This window comes from Vicugna pacos, chromosome 11, assembly GCF_048564905.1.
Source record: "Vicugna pacos chromosome 11, VicPac4, whole genome shotgun sequence".
NCBI lineage: Eukaryota > Metazoa > Chordata > Mammalia > Artiodactyla > Camelidae > Vicugna > Vicugna pacos.
The window spans coordinates 49,892,796-49,909,057 of record NC_132997.1 but is presented as its reverse complement, the minus strand read 5'-3'; the positions used below and the strand labels follow the sequence as shown (position 1 = coordinate 49,909,057).

General features: G+C 35.5%; 1 protein-coding gene across 4 annotated transcripts in view; it reads left to right on the top strand.

The window, feature by feature from the left end:
- The window catches only part of MCU (mitochondrial calcium uniporter), a 201,537-nt gene that overhangs the window by 3,653 nt on the left and 181,622 nt on the right, over nt 1-16,262 (top strand). For 2 of the 4 annotated variants that reach the window (XM_072971339.1, XM_072971340.1), the window contains exon 2: nt 829-900. The exons of the other annotated variants lie outside the window; for them this stretch is intronic. The gene's annotated coding sequence lies outside the window, so the exon portion shown is untranslated. The remainder of the gene's footprint in view (nt 1-828; nt 901-16,262) is intronic. 4 annotated transcript variants of the gene reach the window in all.

The window sequence follows — 16,262 nt, the reverse complement described above, 5'->3', positions numbered from 1 at the left end:
TTTCTTCCTCGTTGTTTTCTCTGTTCTCCCTAGAATTTCTTCAGATGTGGCATCTCTTCAAAAAACAGCAGATTGGTATCTAGATTGCTATTTATTAGACATAAATTGCACAATACTACAGAAAGAAAACTGAAAGAAACTACATAATCCAGGATATAATAATGCATAAAATCCCCATCAAGAGACAAAATTAGTAGGCCATCACTAAGAATAGCTGAGCTAAGTGTGTCTCTAGGGCCAAACAGGGAGTCATCTTCCCTTTTAAGGATCTCCAGATATCCTAAAACCTAGAACAATACCTAGCCCATTGTGGTAAATTGGTAAATATTAATTGAAGGAACAAATGTCCTTTGGAAGTATTTGCACTTAAATACATTCACTAGATAATAGAAAATAAAACACTGCATGTACACCCCAAGCAGCATTATCTGGAGAGTCCCTAATTTTTATCCCTTAAAACATTTAAAATAACAAACTCTTAATATTTACATTTTTTGTCACGTTTATTTCTTTATCAACCTGGAGTCACAATTCACAGTCACTCCAGAGAAAAGGGAGCAGTTCCGTGATGATACAAAAGTATCATTTTTGATATTTCAACATTTCAATACCATTTTGATATTTGATATTGATTGTCAACACTGTAGTATAGATAAAGTTTTTTTTTGTTAAGGGCTGGATATTTTCCGAGGTCAGGGGTTAAAATAAGTCAAGAAAGTATGATACTGCTCCTTTTTTCCCCAAATCAAACTTCCTTTCATTGTTCTTGATGGGTATCATATGATTTTATCCAAAGCCACGTAACTTTGACTTTATTTTTTCTGGTAGGAAATCGAAAGAAAACATTCAAGGGATCCACAGCTTTCCCAGCATGGTGCAGAACAGTATTCAAGATGCAAGGTAGATAAATTAGGCCCAGTATCAGTTGGCTTTGAGGATGCCCAGGGTTTCTTATTTCCATTTATGTCTGCTTTGCACTATAAAAAAAGCAAACTAAAGCTATAGTATTACTGCTGGTAGGAGAAAAAATATTAATAAACCATGAACTATGGTTGACCTCTTCCTCCTTTTACTTCCTGATTCTACTTCTGCTGATATGATTTACTTAATATCTCACAGCCACTCTTAAAAGCTAAGAACAAGTGAAAAAGTAGAATTTGAATTCTGAATTGCTTTTACTATAACATTTATGAAGAGTTTTGGAAGGAAAGTTCTGTTATACATAATCACACCTTCTCAAAGCTAGAGAATAATACTTACATAGTGGATAGGTGCACCTTCTAAGACCAAAAACCCAAGAGATGTTCTGATCACTAATTAAGAGCTTAGAACCATTCAACTATTTACATGTAAATTTTCATTACTGTTATTTTAAAGTTAAAGTAATTCTAATCTTAAGCCATCTATTGATCTATATACTTTTCCAAGAAATTGTTTGTACTTGCTATAAACAGTTGTGTGTAAACCCAGAGGGCTAAACTCTTATGTAAAGTATGTCAATTTGAATCCATGGAGAAGCAGACACCAAGATGAAATTTGATGAAAGACAAAGGGGAAAGGGGAAGGAGTATATAGGGAGACTGATGCAGGTCTAACACTTGTGACAGGAGAGAGGGAAGGAAGGATTGTGTGGATTGTGTGGGAAGAGCCTCAGACCCAGAACAGGTCTGAGAAAATCTCACCCAGGCCAGTGGGAAATCCCTGAGCTGAAGTTGCCAGTTAAAGGAATCCTGCTCTGTATAGGAATGGTCTGGTTCTTACACCTGCTGTGCTCAGTCATTGACTGTGAATAGCCTAGGGGAAGCATGGCCTGACCCAAAAGCTTTAGACCCAAAAGTGTGTTAGCTGTCTATCAGCTATGCTCCCTGCAGCAGAATCTCTTAAAGGGAAATCTGAGTTGGGCACCTCCATGACTACCACAGTCCACCTCTTGTTCTGCACAAATCCATTTCTTCATGTATGTTCGGGAAGTAGATTTGCTATGGTTCCTGTGGGCTTCTTTTCTTAAGAGGAAACTTAGAAGAGGAAGATTAGTGAGACAAGCTATGGTCTCCCATAACTGCAGTTAGTCTCAGACCACAACTAGGATTCATCATTTCACCCTTTCAGTATCCATTCTAAGTTTCTCTGATCCTCAGCTATTACCTCCACAGTTCATCAGCACAAATTAGCTAAGCCTAGCATATTCAGTTAAGTATATATCCCAGTTTTAGAAACATACTTTCTGGTAATACGTTCATGAGGTGGACAAATGTGAAAAGTTCTTTCAAGAACTAATCAAGGAACCCGTCTTACATGGGATCTGTTTAAAAATTTGGATCATGCCACCTTAATTTGTAGACAATTGTGGTATTGATGTTTGTGAGCAAAATAAAGTGAATAGTGAATATGGGGGCTATTTTGTTAATTAGATCCCAAGAGGCAACTGTATTTTATTAGAAACACTTACTGACTGATTACTATGTACTTACTCTTTTTCTACTGTTCTAATATTATGTAATATATTTTACTATTAGAAAGTTAAATTTGCTCTACACAAGTAGATTGTATTGGGTAGAAGGGAAACAAATGACATGTCATACCTTTGTAGACGGGTTATACCCTTTTATATTTTTATTATTAATTCTCTTTATTATTCTGTGTATTTAAATTAGTGAATTCCCTCAGACCACTTTCTTTAATTCTCTAGGTCTCAGTTGCTTCAGCTATAAACTATTATGGTATTTGTCACTACATCATGCAAATTAATTAGGAATAGTATTTATTATAACTAAATTTAAAAAAAAATCTTTGAGGACTAATTATTAATACCAGTTAAGTGCCTGGAAATTTTTGGCTCAAACAAATATACTATAATTGTTTCTTTAAAAGCAACTTAATGATTAGCCTTTCAACATGTTTTAGAGCAGACCGCATAAGTGGCAGAAATTATTTAGAGGAAGATAAAAGCCACAGCTTTTGACTAGCAGTGTAAAATATTTTCTTTGTACTTTTGTGCAAATAATTTAAAAGTTAAAAGTAACTGGAATTTCTCACACATATCACATAGGTATATTAGAATCATTAACATTTATAACCATTAAAATCTATGCAAGGTAAATTGTACAGTAACCAAATAGCTGAAAAGGGAAGTTCTTTATAGGAGAATTCTAGCTAACAATTACAGATGAAATAGAATTTTAAAAACCCACAATTTTGCAACTCCTAATGAAATAATGGACCTAGGCAATGATTACCAACAGATACTAAAACCATTAAGAGGAAGATTGAATGGAGAACTTTACTGTGGATCCATATACCTGAAAATACTTGAACCTACTGGTCAAAATTAACATGATTAAAAGTGAGACAGCCTTGCTATCCTGGTTGGGATCCTGGAATAGAAAAAAGACAATTACTAAAAACTAACGAAATCTGAATGTTACCAAAACTTGAATGTACTTGCCCACCGCACAGCAAAGCCAATCTGTTGACACTAGGTTGTGGTGAAAGAAAGTATAAATTTCTTTATATGCAGGGTGTAAAGCAAGGCAGACAGGCAGCTAATGCTCAAAAGACTCAAACTCCCTGATGGCTTTCAGGGAAGAGTTTTTAAAGGCAACATTTGAGGTGAGGGTTGCTGCTTATGGACTTTCTTCTGATTGGTTGGTGGTGAGGTAACAGGGTGAAGTTTTGGGAATCTTAATCATCAAATTTCTGGTACCAATCAGTCTGGGGTCTACTTATTTGTGGTCAGCATGTAGTCACCATCTTCCACTTGGGCCAGGGTCATAGTTTCTGCAGAACAACTCAAAGATATGAGTTAGATTGTTATGTATATCCCATGAAGAGGAACTAGGACTTTGTTTTATCACTGAACTACTGTTCAAGCTATGTTGCTTAACTGCTCTTCCTTTGTTTCTGCATTCCATAACTCCTCTAATTAGTAACTACTTGAGTCTACTCTTTGGAGCTCAGGGGAAGTTTAAGAAACTAAAACCTTTTTCTATAAACAAGAAATGGGGACATAGAAGGGCTTTTGTACCTGGGAGGGCCCCACAGGGTCCCGCTCAGTTACATGAATAAGCTATGAACTTTAGTTTATAATAAGGTATCAATATTAGTTCATTAATTGCAGCAATATATCATATTAATGCAAGATGTAAGTAATGGGGAAACTGCAGGAGTGAAGGTAGGGTAAATCCAGGAACTCTACTATATGCTCAGTTTTTCTGTAAATCTAAAACTGTTCTAAAAAATTAAAGCATATTAATTTAAAAAATTGGACAATCAGATATTATGTTTCTCCTGCTGTAATGAAATAGGAAGTACATAGAACCACCTACGAAGTATCCCTGCCAAAAGGACTGAACTGGAATCTAGTCAGGCATTTAGGTCAAATTACTAGCTTACAGGAAATGTGGTGGATAGATTGTGGGGCCAATTGGCATCCTTCGAAGTTCAGCAACCCCCATTCCTGGGCTCTCAGATGTCTGCCTGCGATCCTTCAAAAGATAAAGTACATTCTTTACTAGGCATGTTTGCCCTAACAGATTAATAGCCCTAGGTGATGCCTAATTTCACAACAGCTCTGGTTGGTTTGTTTCAGCCCACATCTCCACCTTATCAGAGTCATAAATCCCACTGCCCCTTCACAGACCCTAAACTTCTTACCTCACCTACAACCAATCAGAGACTTGTGCATAAGCCGATTAGGTGCCTTGTGACCCCTTGGGACCTTATGTAACCCTCCCTAATAAAAGACCTCAGTAACAGATCCTCGGTACTCACACAGGCATCTCTCATCTGTGTGGCCCGCTGTTGTCTATGGCAGAGCACCTGATAAACTCCTTTTCTATTTTCATCCTTTGTCTTTGGTAAATTCTTTTACCACCAGTGCAACAGCCCACTTAACCCCACAACATAGATGACTATGTTAAACAATACCACAAGAATGAAATCAATCTAGAATGTGGGATTTTTACAAAAGACCCTGTTTCTTAAATAAATAAATGGCATAAAAAATTGGGAGAGGAGGAGGTGTAATAGACTAAAGACTTAAGAGATGTGTCAACCAAATGCAATGTGTTGCCTTTATTTGAATTCTGATTCAAAGAAATCGACTGTGAAAAGGTACCTGGGGAAATTTCAAAATGGATGAGAGATTAAATAATGTTAGGGAATTATTGTTAATTTTTTAAGTGTGATAATAGCATTGTGATTGTTTTCTTAAGTTTTTATCTGAGAGATACATATCTGAAATATTTCAGTTTAATGTGAAAAAAGGAAAAATTTTAATATTTTTTCCTTATGGAAAAGGATAAAGTGAGGTCCCTACCTCACAGTATACACAAAAATAAATCCCAATTAACGCCTAAAAGTAAAAACTTGTACCTTGCAAAAGTTCTTATAAACCACCTGAAGAGAGAAGCAATTTCTATGCAGATATCCTATAAAAACTGAGCACATGTGTATTGCAGCATTTTTTATAATAGCAAAAATTGGAAAAAACTGATATCCACTAGAAGAATGCAATCAAAGTGATTTATGTATATAATAGCAATCTATACAGTGTAAATATAACAACAAAGATAAATCTCTAAAATATGATGTGTTAAAAAAGTAAATTTCAAAAGGTAATATAAAATATTATGCCAGTTATTTAAAGTTTTAAACACACAAAAAGTATTGTGTTGTTCATGGATACACATAAGGCAGAAATATAAAAACAAACATGGAAAGAATACATACCACCTTGAAGATAGTCATTATCATGAGAAGAAAGAGGAAGAGAAAGAGATGAAATGGCAGGGCTTTAACTTATCTAGTGCTTTTTGCTAATTTTTTTTAATGAAGCAAATAAAATTTGCATATGAATACTATTTTTTGTATGTTTGATATATTTCACAATGTAACAAAGTAATGAGATACTTGAAGTAAAAAATGAAATAATACATAGTCAAATATTTTGCTATAAATCTGATTGACATACTTATCCAGATGACCCTGAAATGTGATCCAAAATTATGAAGTATCTAGAATAATTCTCCTGGAATGGGGTCCGCTGCCCCAATTTTTTTTTTTCCAGGTTGGCTTCTCAATTCAAATGACTTTGTATTCATGGGGATGGGCCCAGTATTAGTATCTATCATTATATATCATTATGCATTCCTCTCTCAGTTCAACAGAAAATACTAAATGCTCACTGGGTGCAAAATACTGAGCTAGTAGGGTTCCAGCCTTTCAAAACCTAATTTCTTTCTAAGCTAAATAATAGTAATCAGTAAATCAGTATCAACTACAGATGGTGAACTAAACAGGTGTGAATCTCACTCAGCAAGCTTGGATGCACAAGATAGTATACATTAGTTTTTAAAAATAAAGTCAGAGCTCCATTTGAAATCTGACAGGAAATTTAGTCTTATTTTCTGGTTCCCCTTTCATATTTCCTCAGTAGCTGCCTAGATAATAATTTACCCTTTATTGACTGCCCTCATTTGATTTACTTCCCCATTCTGATTTACTTCCTCATTCCCCTGCCCTTCAAAATAAACTACTTGTATTTGAATCTTCTTGTCGGGTGTGCTTATAGGAGAACCCAGACAAAAGCAGTTAAGCAACAGGGCATCCTCACCTCAACTGAATCTCTTAGTTCATAAATATAAGAGTTGTGTAATCATGATGGACTCAACTACCATATTTTTTAGCATAGTAAGCATCTTAAATTCCTTCCATACAGCTGTTTACTCTAAAATAAGAATGCTTTAACCTCCTTTATGAGTAATTAATTGTACTGAAATTTTAATGACATGTTTTCAAGAGTGCACATAGTATAAATACATAACAGAACACACACCAACAAGATGTTACAGTAATGACTCATGGGTCATAGATAGTCATGGAGTGCTTTATGGGTGTGTCATACTTCACTAGGTTTAAGCTTCCGTTTAGACCCTTGAGACATATATTTACTGGGCAGCCACAGTGCTAGTCAGAATATATCAGAAGGAATTTTCATAAAAATAAGAGAAATAATAAACATTAGACGCTCCAGGCACCTTACATGTTAAAGGGTTCTCCTCTCAATCCAACAAGTGGTGTGGCTCCCTGCACCATCCTTTTTTTTTCCAGGATGGCTTCTCAGTTCAAATGACTTTGGATTCATAGGGATGGGCCCAATATTAGTATTGTTATAGTTCATTATACATTCCTCTCTTAATTCAATAGAAAATTACTAAATGCAAACTACTGTGCTAAGGTTCCAGCCTCTTCAAAACTTAATTTCTTTCTAAGCTAAAGCATTTAGTCAGAAATACTAACTATATTCAGATTGTGACTCCAATTATTGTTTGTCCTATTTCTCCATGAGCACATTCAATATTTCTATTCTAAGGGACTATTAATTCTTGACCAGGGGCTAGCAAATCACCTTTTTCTTTACCCCTGCTTACCATCATTATGCCCTAGGTAGGAAGAGCCCACTTACTTTAGTTTCTCAGTGAGGAGTAATGAACACAAGTCCACAACCTAGATAAGGCTTTATTCTGAGTAGCAATTAAAGTACAGCCATCCCTTGGGAAACTGCTTCCTGTCTCCTGAATTGGTTTAGGGCTGGAAAATTGGAGCTCAAAATACTTACTGTAGCTAAGTCACATTAAAAAAAAAAAAACAGTACTTTGCTGTGTTTTAATTCTTTAATTATGAAAGTAATATATGCACATGACCATAAAAAGTTAAGCCATGTTGTAAGGTATAAAATAAAAATAAAGACATTTCCGTTTCTTGATTTATCAACTTTCAGCAATATCTACTGATTGCTAATTAGGAATGATACAAAATTTACCACTCTTAAATTACTTCTCACTTTTCCTTATCTTCTCTCCTTTCAGTTTTTTTCCCCTAGTAGTTGCCTTTATAACTTTAAATTGTATACTTGGGTCTTTCTTTCTTAATCTTTCAATTTTAGTTTGATAAATTTTAAATTTCATCAGGCTAAAGTATTGTAGGATTGCTATCAATTTCTAGAACCAGACAGGTGCATTATCTGTGCATTTAAAATACAGCCAATAATTCTGTGGAGTTGAAAACTATTAGCATTCTTCAGTTATTGAAGCATTTAGTATCAAACTAATAAAAAATTAGCAATAGGTTTATAGAATTTCTAGATTTTGAGAAAACTTAATATTTTACAAGCCTTATTATAAATTCAGACTATAAAATATGAAATCTCATTTATATGAAAATGAATTTAAAAATATTTACCTAAGTCTTTATGACCTTTTGAAATATGTCTTTAACAATTCACTTTTATTAGAGAAGGATCTAGAATTATTGCAATCCAGCTAGGTTAAATTCTTCTTTACAAATAAATAGTTCTAATTATATTTTTCAAAATAAGGACTTACAGTAATAATATCAACAACTTTAATTATGAATAGTACATAGTACAGCTTATCCCATATCAGGGTGCATTTGCAAGCTCTTTGTCATGTGATAACCATAAAAAGCACCAATTTAGATCCTATGAGATAACATCTAATTTAAGAAGGAGCAATAGAAATAGAAGTGATTATCTAAGAAGAATCCCCAAGCACTTCTTGTTCTTTTATCTACAGGGAAAAAAATGCTCTTGCAGGAGAGTTAGGGGAAGATTAACCCAAAAGAAAATGAAAACCCTGAACTTTTTTACACAGATGAAAATGCAAAGTAGATGTATATGTGCTATCAATTATTATACCTTTGCAATAGGTCAAAAAACTGTTCTAAGTAAGATTAGATAAAAAGAGAAAAGACAAAGTGGGAAATGATCCTGTGGCAATGTTTATATACTGTTTAAATCAGAAACAATATTCTAGAAAAAAATACTTTTAACTGGCATGGAGTACTTTATAGAACAAATTCTAATTTTGCTCAGAATTGTATTTAGGATGAAGGAGAATAATAATTATATCCACCTCAAATTTTGCAAAATGTTTACAGTCCTAATACTATATCCTGAACATTTCAGATCTCCTTTGTTTCCCTGTAAAAGCAGTGAAAACATCAAAATGCCACCAACTGTCAGTTTTCTAAAAATAAAGTTTGATTTTTTTCTCTTGCAAAGATTTTACATATTAGTTTTAAGTAGAGGCTAAAGTACCCACCTGAATCCTGTCAAGAATATTGGTAGGCAGTGTGCCAAGGGGAAAGGCACTCTAAGCTGGCATTTGAAGCAGAGCTAGGTTATTCTCTCAGCAAGTTTTTTAACCTCTCCAAGCCTTAGTTTCCTCATCTGATGGTGAGGATGATATTATCTACCATCTAACTTCCCAGAGGAGTTTTGAGAATCAGAATGAAATCATGTATCTGAAAATACATTGTCATCTATAAGACACTATAGAAGTACTTATTATTACTTCAGTAAATATTCATGGGTAACTTAATATAAGAATAACATATTGAGTAATATGAAAGCAGAGGAAAAGAAATGGATCTTGACCTCAAGAAGAGTCACCCAGCAACAATAACAAACAGAAGGAGGAAGAAGGGAAGAGCAGGAGAAAGGAAGAGGGAATAGGAGGTAGAGGATGAAGGAGTCATTGACCAATATATTTTATCATTTTGCTCAGAGCCATATTTGATAGCATCTTTTGGTTTGCAATACAGGGGTCCTCAAAGAGGCCTAGAAAAATAAAATGGATTGTTCCCTAACTTCTCAGTGTTCTTTCCCTACTTTTATAGGGATCAAAGTTAATATTTTAAAGAAAGATTAAATGTATTAATTATTTTATTTAATCCTCACAAAACCCCTCAAGGCAGGTATTATTGATCTTCTTTTACAAATGAAGGAATCAAAGCTCAGCAAGTTTAAATTTATTGGTCCCAAGACCCACAGCCAATAAATAACTGACCAAGATCTTCTGACTCCCGATCTAGTACTTTGAATTTCCATTTACTAAAACACTTGCTTCTAACATCTCTGGGTCTTCCAGAAAAATATTATTCCTATTCCTGCCTTTAAATTGACAGTTGTGTAATATCCAATGGAAACAACACAAATATTCATCACTGCTTGAATGGACAATCACAAAAGACCCTGAATAACCAAAGCAATCTTGAGAAAGAAGAACAAATCTGGAGGCATCACGCTCCCTGATTTTAAACTGTATTACAAAGATATACTAGTCAAAACAGATGATACTGGCATAAAGCAGACACAAAGATCAATGGAACAGAATAGAGAGCCCAGAAATAAACCCAAACATATATGGCCAATTAATTTATGACAAAGGAGCCAAGAATATACAATGGGGAAAGACTATCTCTTCAATAAATAATGTTGGGAAAACTCATTGGCCGTAACACAAAAGAATAAAATTGGACCACTAGCTTACTCCATAAAAACTAACTCAAAATGGATCAGAGACTTAAATGTTAAGACCTAAAACCATAAAAATCCTAGAAGAAAACAGGTGAAAAGGCTCTTGACATCAGTTTTGGTAATGATTTTAATGGACTTGACACCAAAAGCAAATGTAGCAAAAGTAAAAATAAAAAAGAGACTACCTCAAACTAAAAAGCTTCTACAGTGCTCACTTTGGCAGTACATACACTAAAATTGAAACAATACAGAGAAAATTAGTAATGCCCTTGTGCAGATTCGTGAAGGTCCTACTGTATAGCACAGGGAACTATATTCAATATCTTATAGTAACCTATAATGAAAAAGAATATGAAAAAATATATGTGTATGTAAAACTGAATCACTATGCTGTACACCAGAGACTAACAACATTGTAAATTGTCTATACTTCAATTAAAAAAAAAGTCTTTTGTTTAGCAAAGAAAATCATCAACAAAATGAAAAGGCAACCTACTGAATGGGAGAAGATATTTGAAAATTGTTTATCTGACAAGGGGTTAATATTCGAAATATATAAAGAACTCATACAACTCAAAAGCAAAAAAAAAAATCCAATTAATAAATGGGTAGAAGATCTGAATAGATAGTTTTCCAAAGAAGGTCAGATAAATGGCCAAAAGACACATGAAAAGATGTTCAATATCACTGATCATTAGAGAAATGCAAACAAAATCACAATAAGATATCACCTCATACTTGTTAGAATGGTTGTTTTCAAAAGGACAAATAACAAGTTCTGATGGTCATATGGAGAAAAGGGAAGCCTTGGGCACTGTTGGTGGTAATGTAAATTGGTGAAGCTACTATGGAAAACAGTATGGAGTTTCCTCAGAAGATTAAAAATAGAACTACCATTCGATCCAGCAATTCCACTTCTGGCTATTTATACAAAGAAAGCAAAAACACTAATTTGAAAAGGTACATGCACCCCCATGTTCATTGCAGCATTATTTACAATAGCCAAGATATGGAAGCAACCTAAGTGTCCACTGATGGATGAATGGATAAAAAAAAAATGTGAGATGGATATATACGTGTATGTACACACACACACACAGAGGAGTATTTTTCAGCCATAAAAAAGTGAAATCATGCTATTTGCAACAACATGGGTGGACCTTGAGAGCATTATACTAAATGAAATAAGTCAGGCAGAGAAAGACAAATACCATATGATCTTGGTTATATGGGGACTCTTAAAAAACAAAAACAAAAACCAAGCTCACAGATACAGAGAACAGTTGGAGATTGCCAGAGGCAGTGAGTGAGGGCACAAAATGGGTAAAGGGAGTCAAAAGGTACAATCTTCCACTTATAAAATAAGTAAGTCATGGGGCTGTAATATACAGCATGGCGACTATCGTTAATAATACTATACTGTATATTTGAAAGTTGCTAACAGTAAATCTTGAAAGTCCCTATCACAAGAAAAAAAATCTGTAACCATGTATGGTGGTGTTAAACTTTTTGTGGTGATAATTTCACAATATGTACAAATATCAAATTATTATGTTGTACACCTGAAACTAATATAATGTATGTCAATTATACCACAATAAAAAGAAATACATGAATGGACAAATTGAGGCATAGCCATACAAGGAAAACTATTCAGCAATAAAAAGAAAGAACTATTGATATGCACAACAACATAGATGAATCTCAGAATAATTATGCAGAGCAAAAAAAAGCAGGCAAAAAAGAATATATACAGTTTGATCCATTTATATAAAATTTTAGAAACTGCAAACTAATCTGTAGTAACAAAGTAGATTCATGGTTGCTTAGGGATGTGCGTAGAGGGAGGCTGGGATTACAAACAGAACAAAGATGATTTTGTAGTGGATGGAAATGTTTGAACTGTGGTGATGAATACATGTATCAAAGCTGATCAAGTTGTACACTTTAAATGTGAGCAGTTTAATATATCAATAAATCAGTAAAGCTGGGGGAGGCAATTAAAGAAAATGTATTGTTTTAATTTACTGCAGAATCATCTGTGATTCTTCCAAAGAGCAGCCTATGTTTTCCATAATTCGAGAGTTCATTTAATTAGGTCAGTTTAATAATTTCTTAATTTTGATGGTAAGTGGTTTTCACAACACTGACACCTTTATGTTTAAATCTGGGCACTTTACAAAAAGCTGAGAAGGGTGTTATGATTCTTTCTCAGTAAGTGGCCTACGTGTCTCCAATGTCTGCAAAATTTTTAAGAGGAATAAACTTTTCTCTTACCCATTATTTTATTAGGCTTTGGAATTACAAGAAATGGAGAATTAATCATAGACTATTTTAATGGAAGAGAGCCTATTGTAAAGTTACACTTAGACTAAAATTGGAACTGGATTTCAAACTGGGAACTCATCAGGGTCTGAGGCAACTCTAGGAATTAGCTGTCCTTTCAGAGCATGCTCTCTCTTTTATAGCACCTTTTCTCTCTGCCTCTCTACTCTATTCTCCTCCCTCTACTCATTGCTTTATTCTCTCCTTTTATCTTGCTGTGCCTAAAATATCTTCAGTTTGCCCCTCCAGATCCACCCTTCACCCTTCTCCACAGTGCTGTCTTTCCTGGAAGCCTGGCCTGTATAGATTATAGCAACAGAGTAAGGTCAGTGTAGTTATTCTCTTGGCTCCCTCCCTGCAAGGTCATGTTAGGCAGACTGTATCCCTCATCCACAGATCACTGCTCCTCTCAGGATGACTCACTCTTCACAACTCTTCCCTTGCAATCTCTTCTTTCCCTCATTCCTTCAGGTCTGTGAGTGCTAATAGCTCCCTCGATACCTAGATTGGGTTCTTCCACTGTCACTGTGGTTCCCCTACCCACACATTTGTAATTAGTTCCTTTGGAGATAAACTCTTCTCAACTTATCGTCACTTGCACATGCCATCTGTTTCTTGTTAGGACCCTGAGTTACATACTTGTTTATCTGGTTGTTTCTGGTTTTTTGTTTTTTTTGTTTTTTTTCCTGTCTTTTATCTCACAGCTTCTGCTTCAGTTTGCCATAATCCACCACAGCTCCAATTCTACCCTTACCGGCCATTCTCTGTATTTTCCAACTCTGGTATTTGAATGAGAAAATTTGAGCCAATTGACTCATTTTGATTTTTCATGCCAGGCTCTGTAGGAGGACACAGGCTAGCCTAAGGACTGGCAGCTCTTAGGACAGGTGTTTGTCGCTAGGCCACATTACCTGGGGAGGAGAAGTATGAAACAGAAAAGTAGCATCAGGGACCATGGGTGAGATGATTTCTCTTAGAAAGTAATTTGAGTATGGTAAGTGTAATAATCAACATGAAAAGAATTAAGGATGGATAAAATATTCTGGTTACTCTTAACTGTGCCAATATTTGGTAATGTACTAATATCCATTCTCCTATGGCCTCATCACATTAAACTTGCTTGTTCTCATCATTTATGATGACCCTGAGGAATCCAAGACTTGAAGTTGATTGAAGTCATGGTCTCAACAAGATTGCATAGGCAGCTGAAGTACCAGAAATAATACAGGAGAAATAATACAGGCTTTAAAGCCAAAGAAACTTGGATCAGAACCCTAAAGCTGCTACTTATTTGCTTTATTACTGCTTTAAACTTCCATTTCCTCATCTGTGAAATAAATATACTTTAATCTACCTTATAGAGTTGTTATGCAGATTAATGAAGGCATATGTAAAGCATAAAACATAGTACTAGATACTAAGTAAATGGTAATTATTATGATCTCATATACTTGTTTCAATTAAGCATTCACAGCAAAAGCTTTTGGCTTAATTTAGGAAAAAACTAAAGGGATGGGAAAGGAGAAAAGAAAGCCATTTATTACTCCTTTCCCTATCTTGCCCCACTTAGCTGCAGGTACCTAAGATCTTCTAACTTTGTGAGTTCAGTTGCACCAAATTTGAGTCAATCCACATCAAGCCTAATAGTATATTAGAAATATAACTTCCAGCAGCAAATGAGTCTGAAATCAGTCTTGCTTTGACAAACATATCCTATATACCTACCATATGCCTTTACCTCAACTCTCATTGTTTTGACTGATCTGTAACATATTCACTTTGATTGTTGACTTGCATTATTTCTTCCCTTAGGACCAGTATCCTAACATGAACCCTAGCCTGGCTCTCTGGGGCTCATGAAAAAGAGATGCTTATTCTAGCACTTGGCAGTCCCTTCTCTCTGGAGCTGACCCAACCTCTGTGTCCCCAGCTGATGGCTAAGAACCTACTTCAAACTGAAAAGACCCTACTAATCCTACTTATATCCTTATTTGTCCAAAGCCAGTTTGGCAAATAGGTTTTATACCAGGTAACAGCAATTTACTGGTAGTTGCTTCCTGGAGCACTGTGTTGAGAAGTAGTAGAGGCCTTTTCTGGCTGAGTAGGCAAGAGAACCATAACTGACAGAGAAAGTGGTCGACATGAAATCAATTCCCCAACCTGGAAGGGAAGGGTGGTGGTGCCACACATGGATGTTGGCTCAGAGATTCCTGCTGCAGGCAGGAATCTGTGCTAGATTTAGACTCCTTATGTATTAATTCCAGCTGTTGAGCCTCAGTTTTTCCACATGCATTTGTGCTATGATTTGGACTGAGGTTACCTTCATAGTGGTGACCATCCTAGGCAGCAGGGGGCCGTGGCTGACAGTCATTGTTCTTCTCAAGGCAGGGTAGCCCACTCGACCCTTTAGGCTTAGGGTGGTGGTAACATCTTCTCACTGTTAGAAACTCTGTGTTACTTCACTGTCATCTGTGGTTCCCCTATGCTCCACCTATACTTTTATAAATGATCTCTCCTCAAATTATTCCCATTTTGAGCTTGCCTGCCATCTGTTTCCTATAGGTACCTTAACTATGCACCGGGCACTGAAGATATAACAATAAACAAAGATTAAAATTCCTACTTTCTGGTAGTTACATTCTAGCCAGTTTTAAAATGGCTTATGGTCAGGCCTGCATTAGCTATAGTCTTGCCTGTCCAAAATTTATGTGCCTGTCTTGTCATTAGTCACAATTAAGGAAGTCCACACATGTGCCTACAAGTATATTTTTTGTGTAAACACATATAATTAGGACCTAAGGAAATCCTCTGGGTAGGAACTCTCAGACTCCCTCAGATCTCTCATGTGTTGCCTTCATTTAGTCAACAAATATTTATTAAGAGCCCTGGGCTCAATACATGTAAGTTGCTTGTTACCATGTTGTAGGTGTGCTACAGGGCAAGGGGTGAAGGGTGGGTAGGGAAAAGGAGGGTACACAGATGAGTAGGAAAGGTTGTGTGAGAAATAGACCCATAAACAATCACTGCACAATGTAAAAAGACTATAATAGAGGTTTGTGAGAAGTGCTATGAGAGTATAGAGGAGATAATGACTTAATTCATTTTGGGGATTGGGAAAGTCTTCTTGGAGGTGTTGTTTTAGCTGAGCTTGGATGGATGAGTAATACTCTGCCAGAAAGAGGAAAAGGGAAGGGTGTTTAGGGAGAGGAAAGGAGTTTTGAAAAGTCTTAAAGGTGTGTCAGAAAATGACAAATAGTTTGCTTTGCAATGTGGAGTACCACATTGGGGATAGTGGCAAGGAAGGAGACTGGAAAAGGAATGCAGGGTCCAGATGTTGAAGGGGAGTTGTGTGTGAAGTGTTTGGAATTATTCTAGTAAGTAACAAGAAACTCTTTAAATAACTTTAAATAAAGAAGTAAAACAATCAGATTTATGTTTTAGAAAGAAAATTTGGGGAGTAGTGGATATGGAAAAAGATTAAAAACACATAGGACGTGTAGATTTTTATTGCAACAGTGTAGGAGAAAAGTGATGAGGGCCTGACCTAAAACAATGACAATGGAAATGGAGATATAAGGGGTGGTGAATTTCACTGATG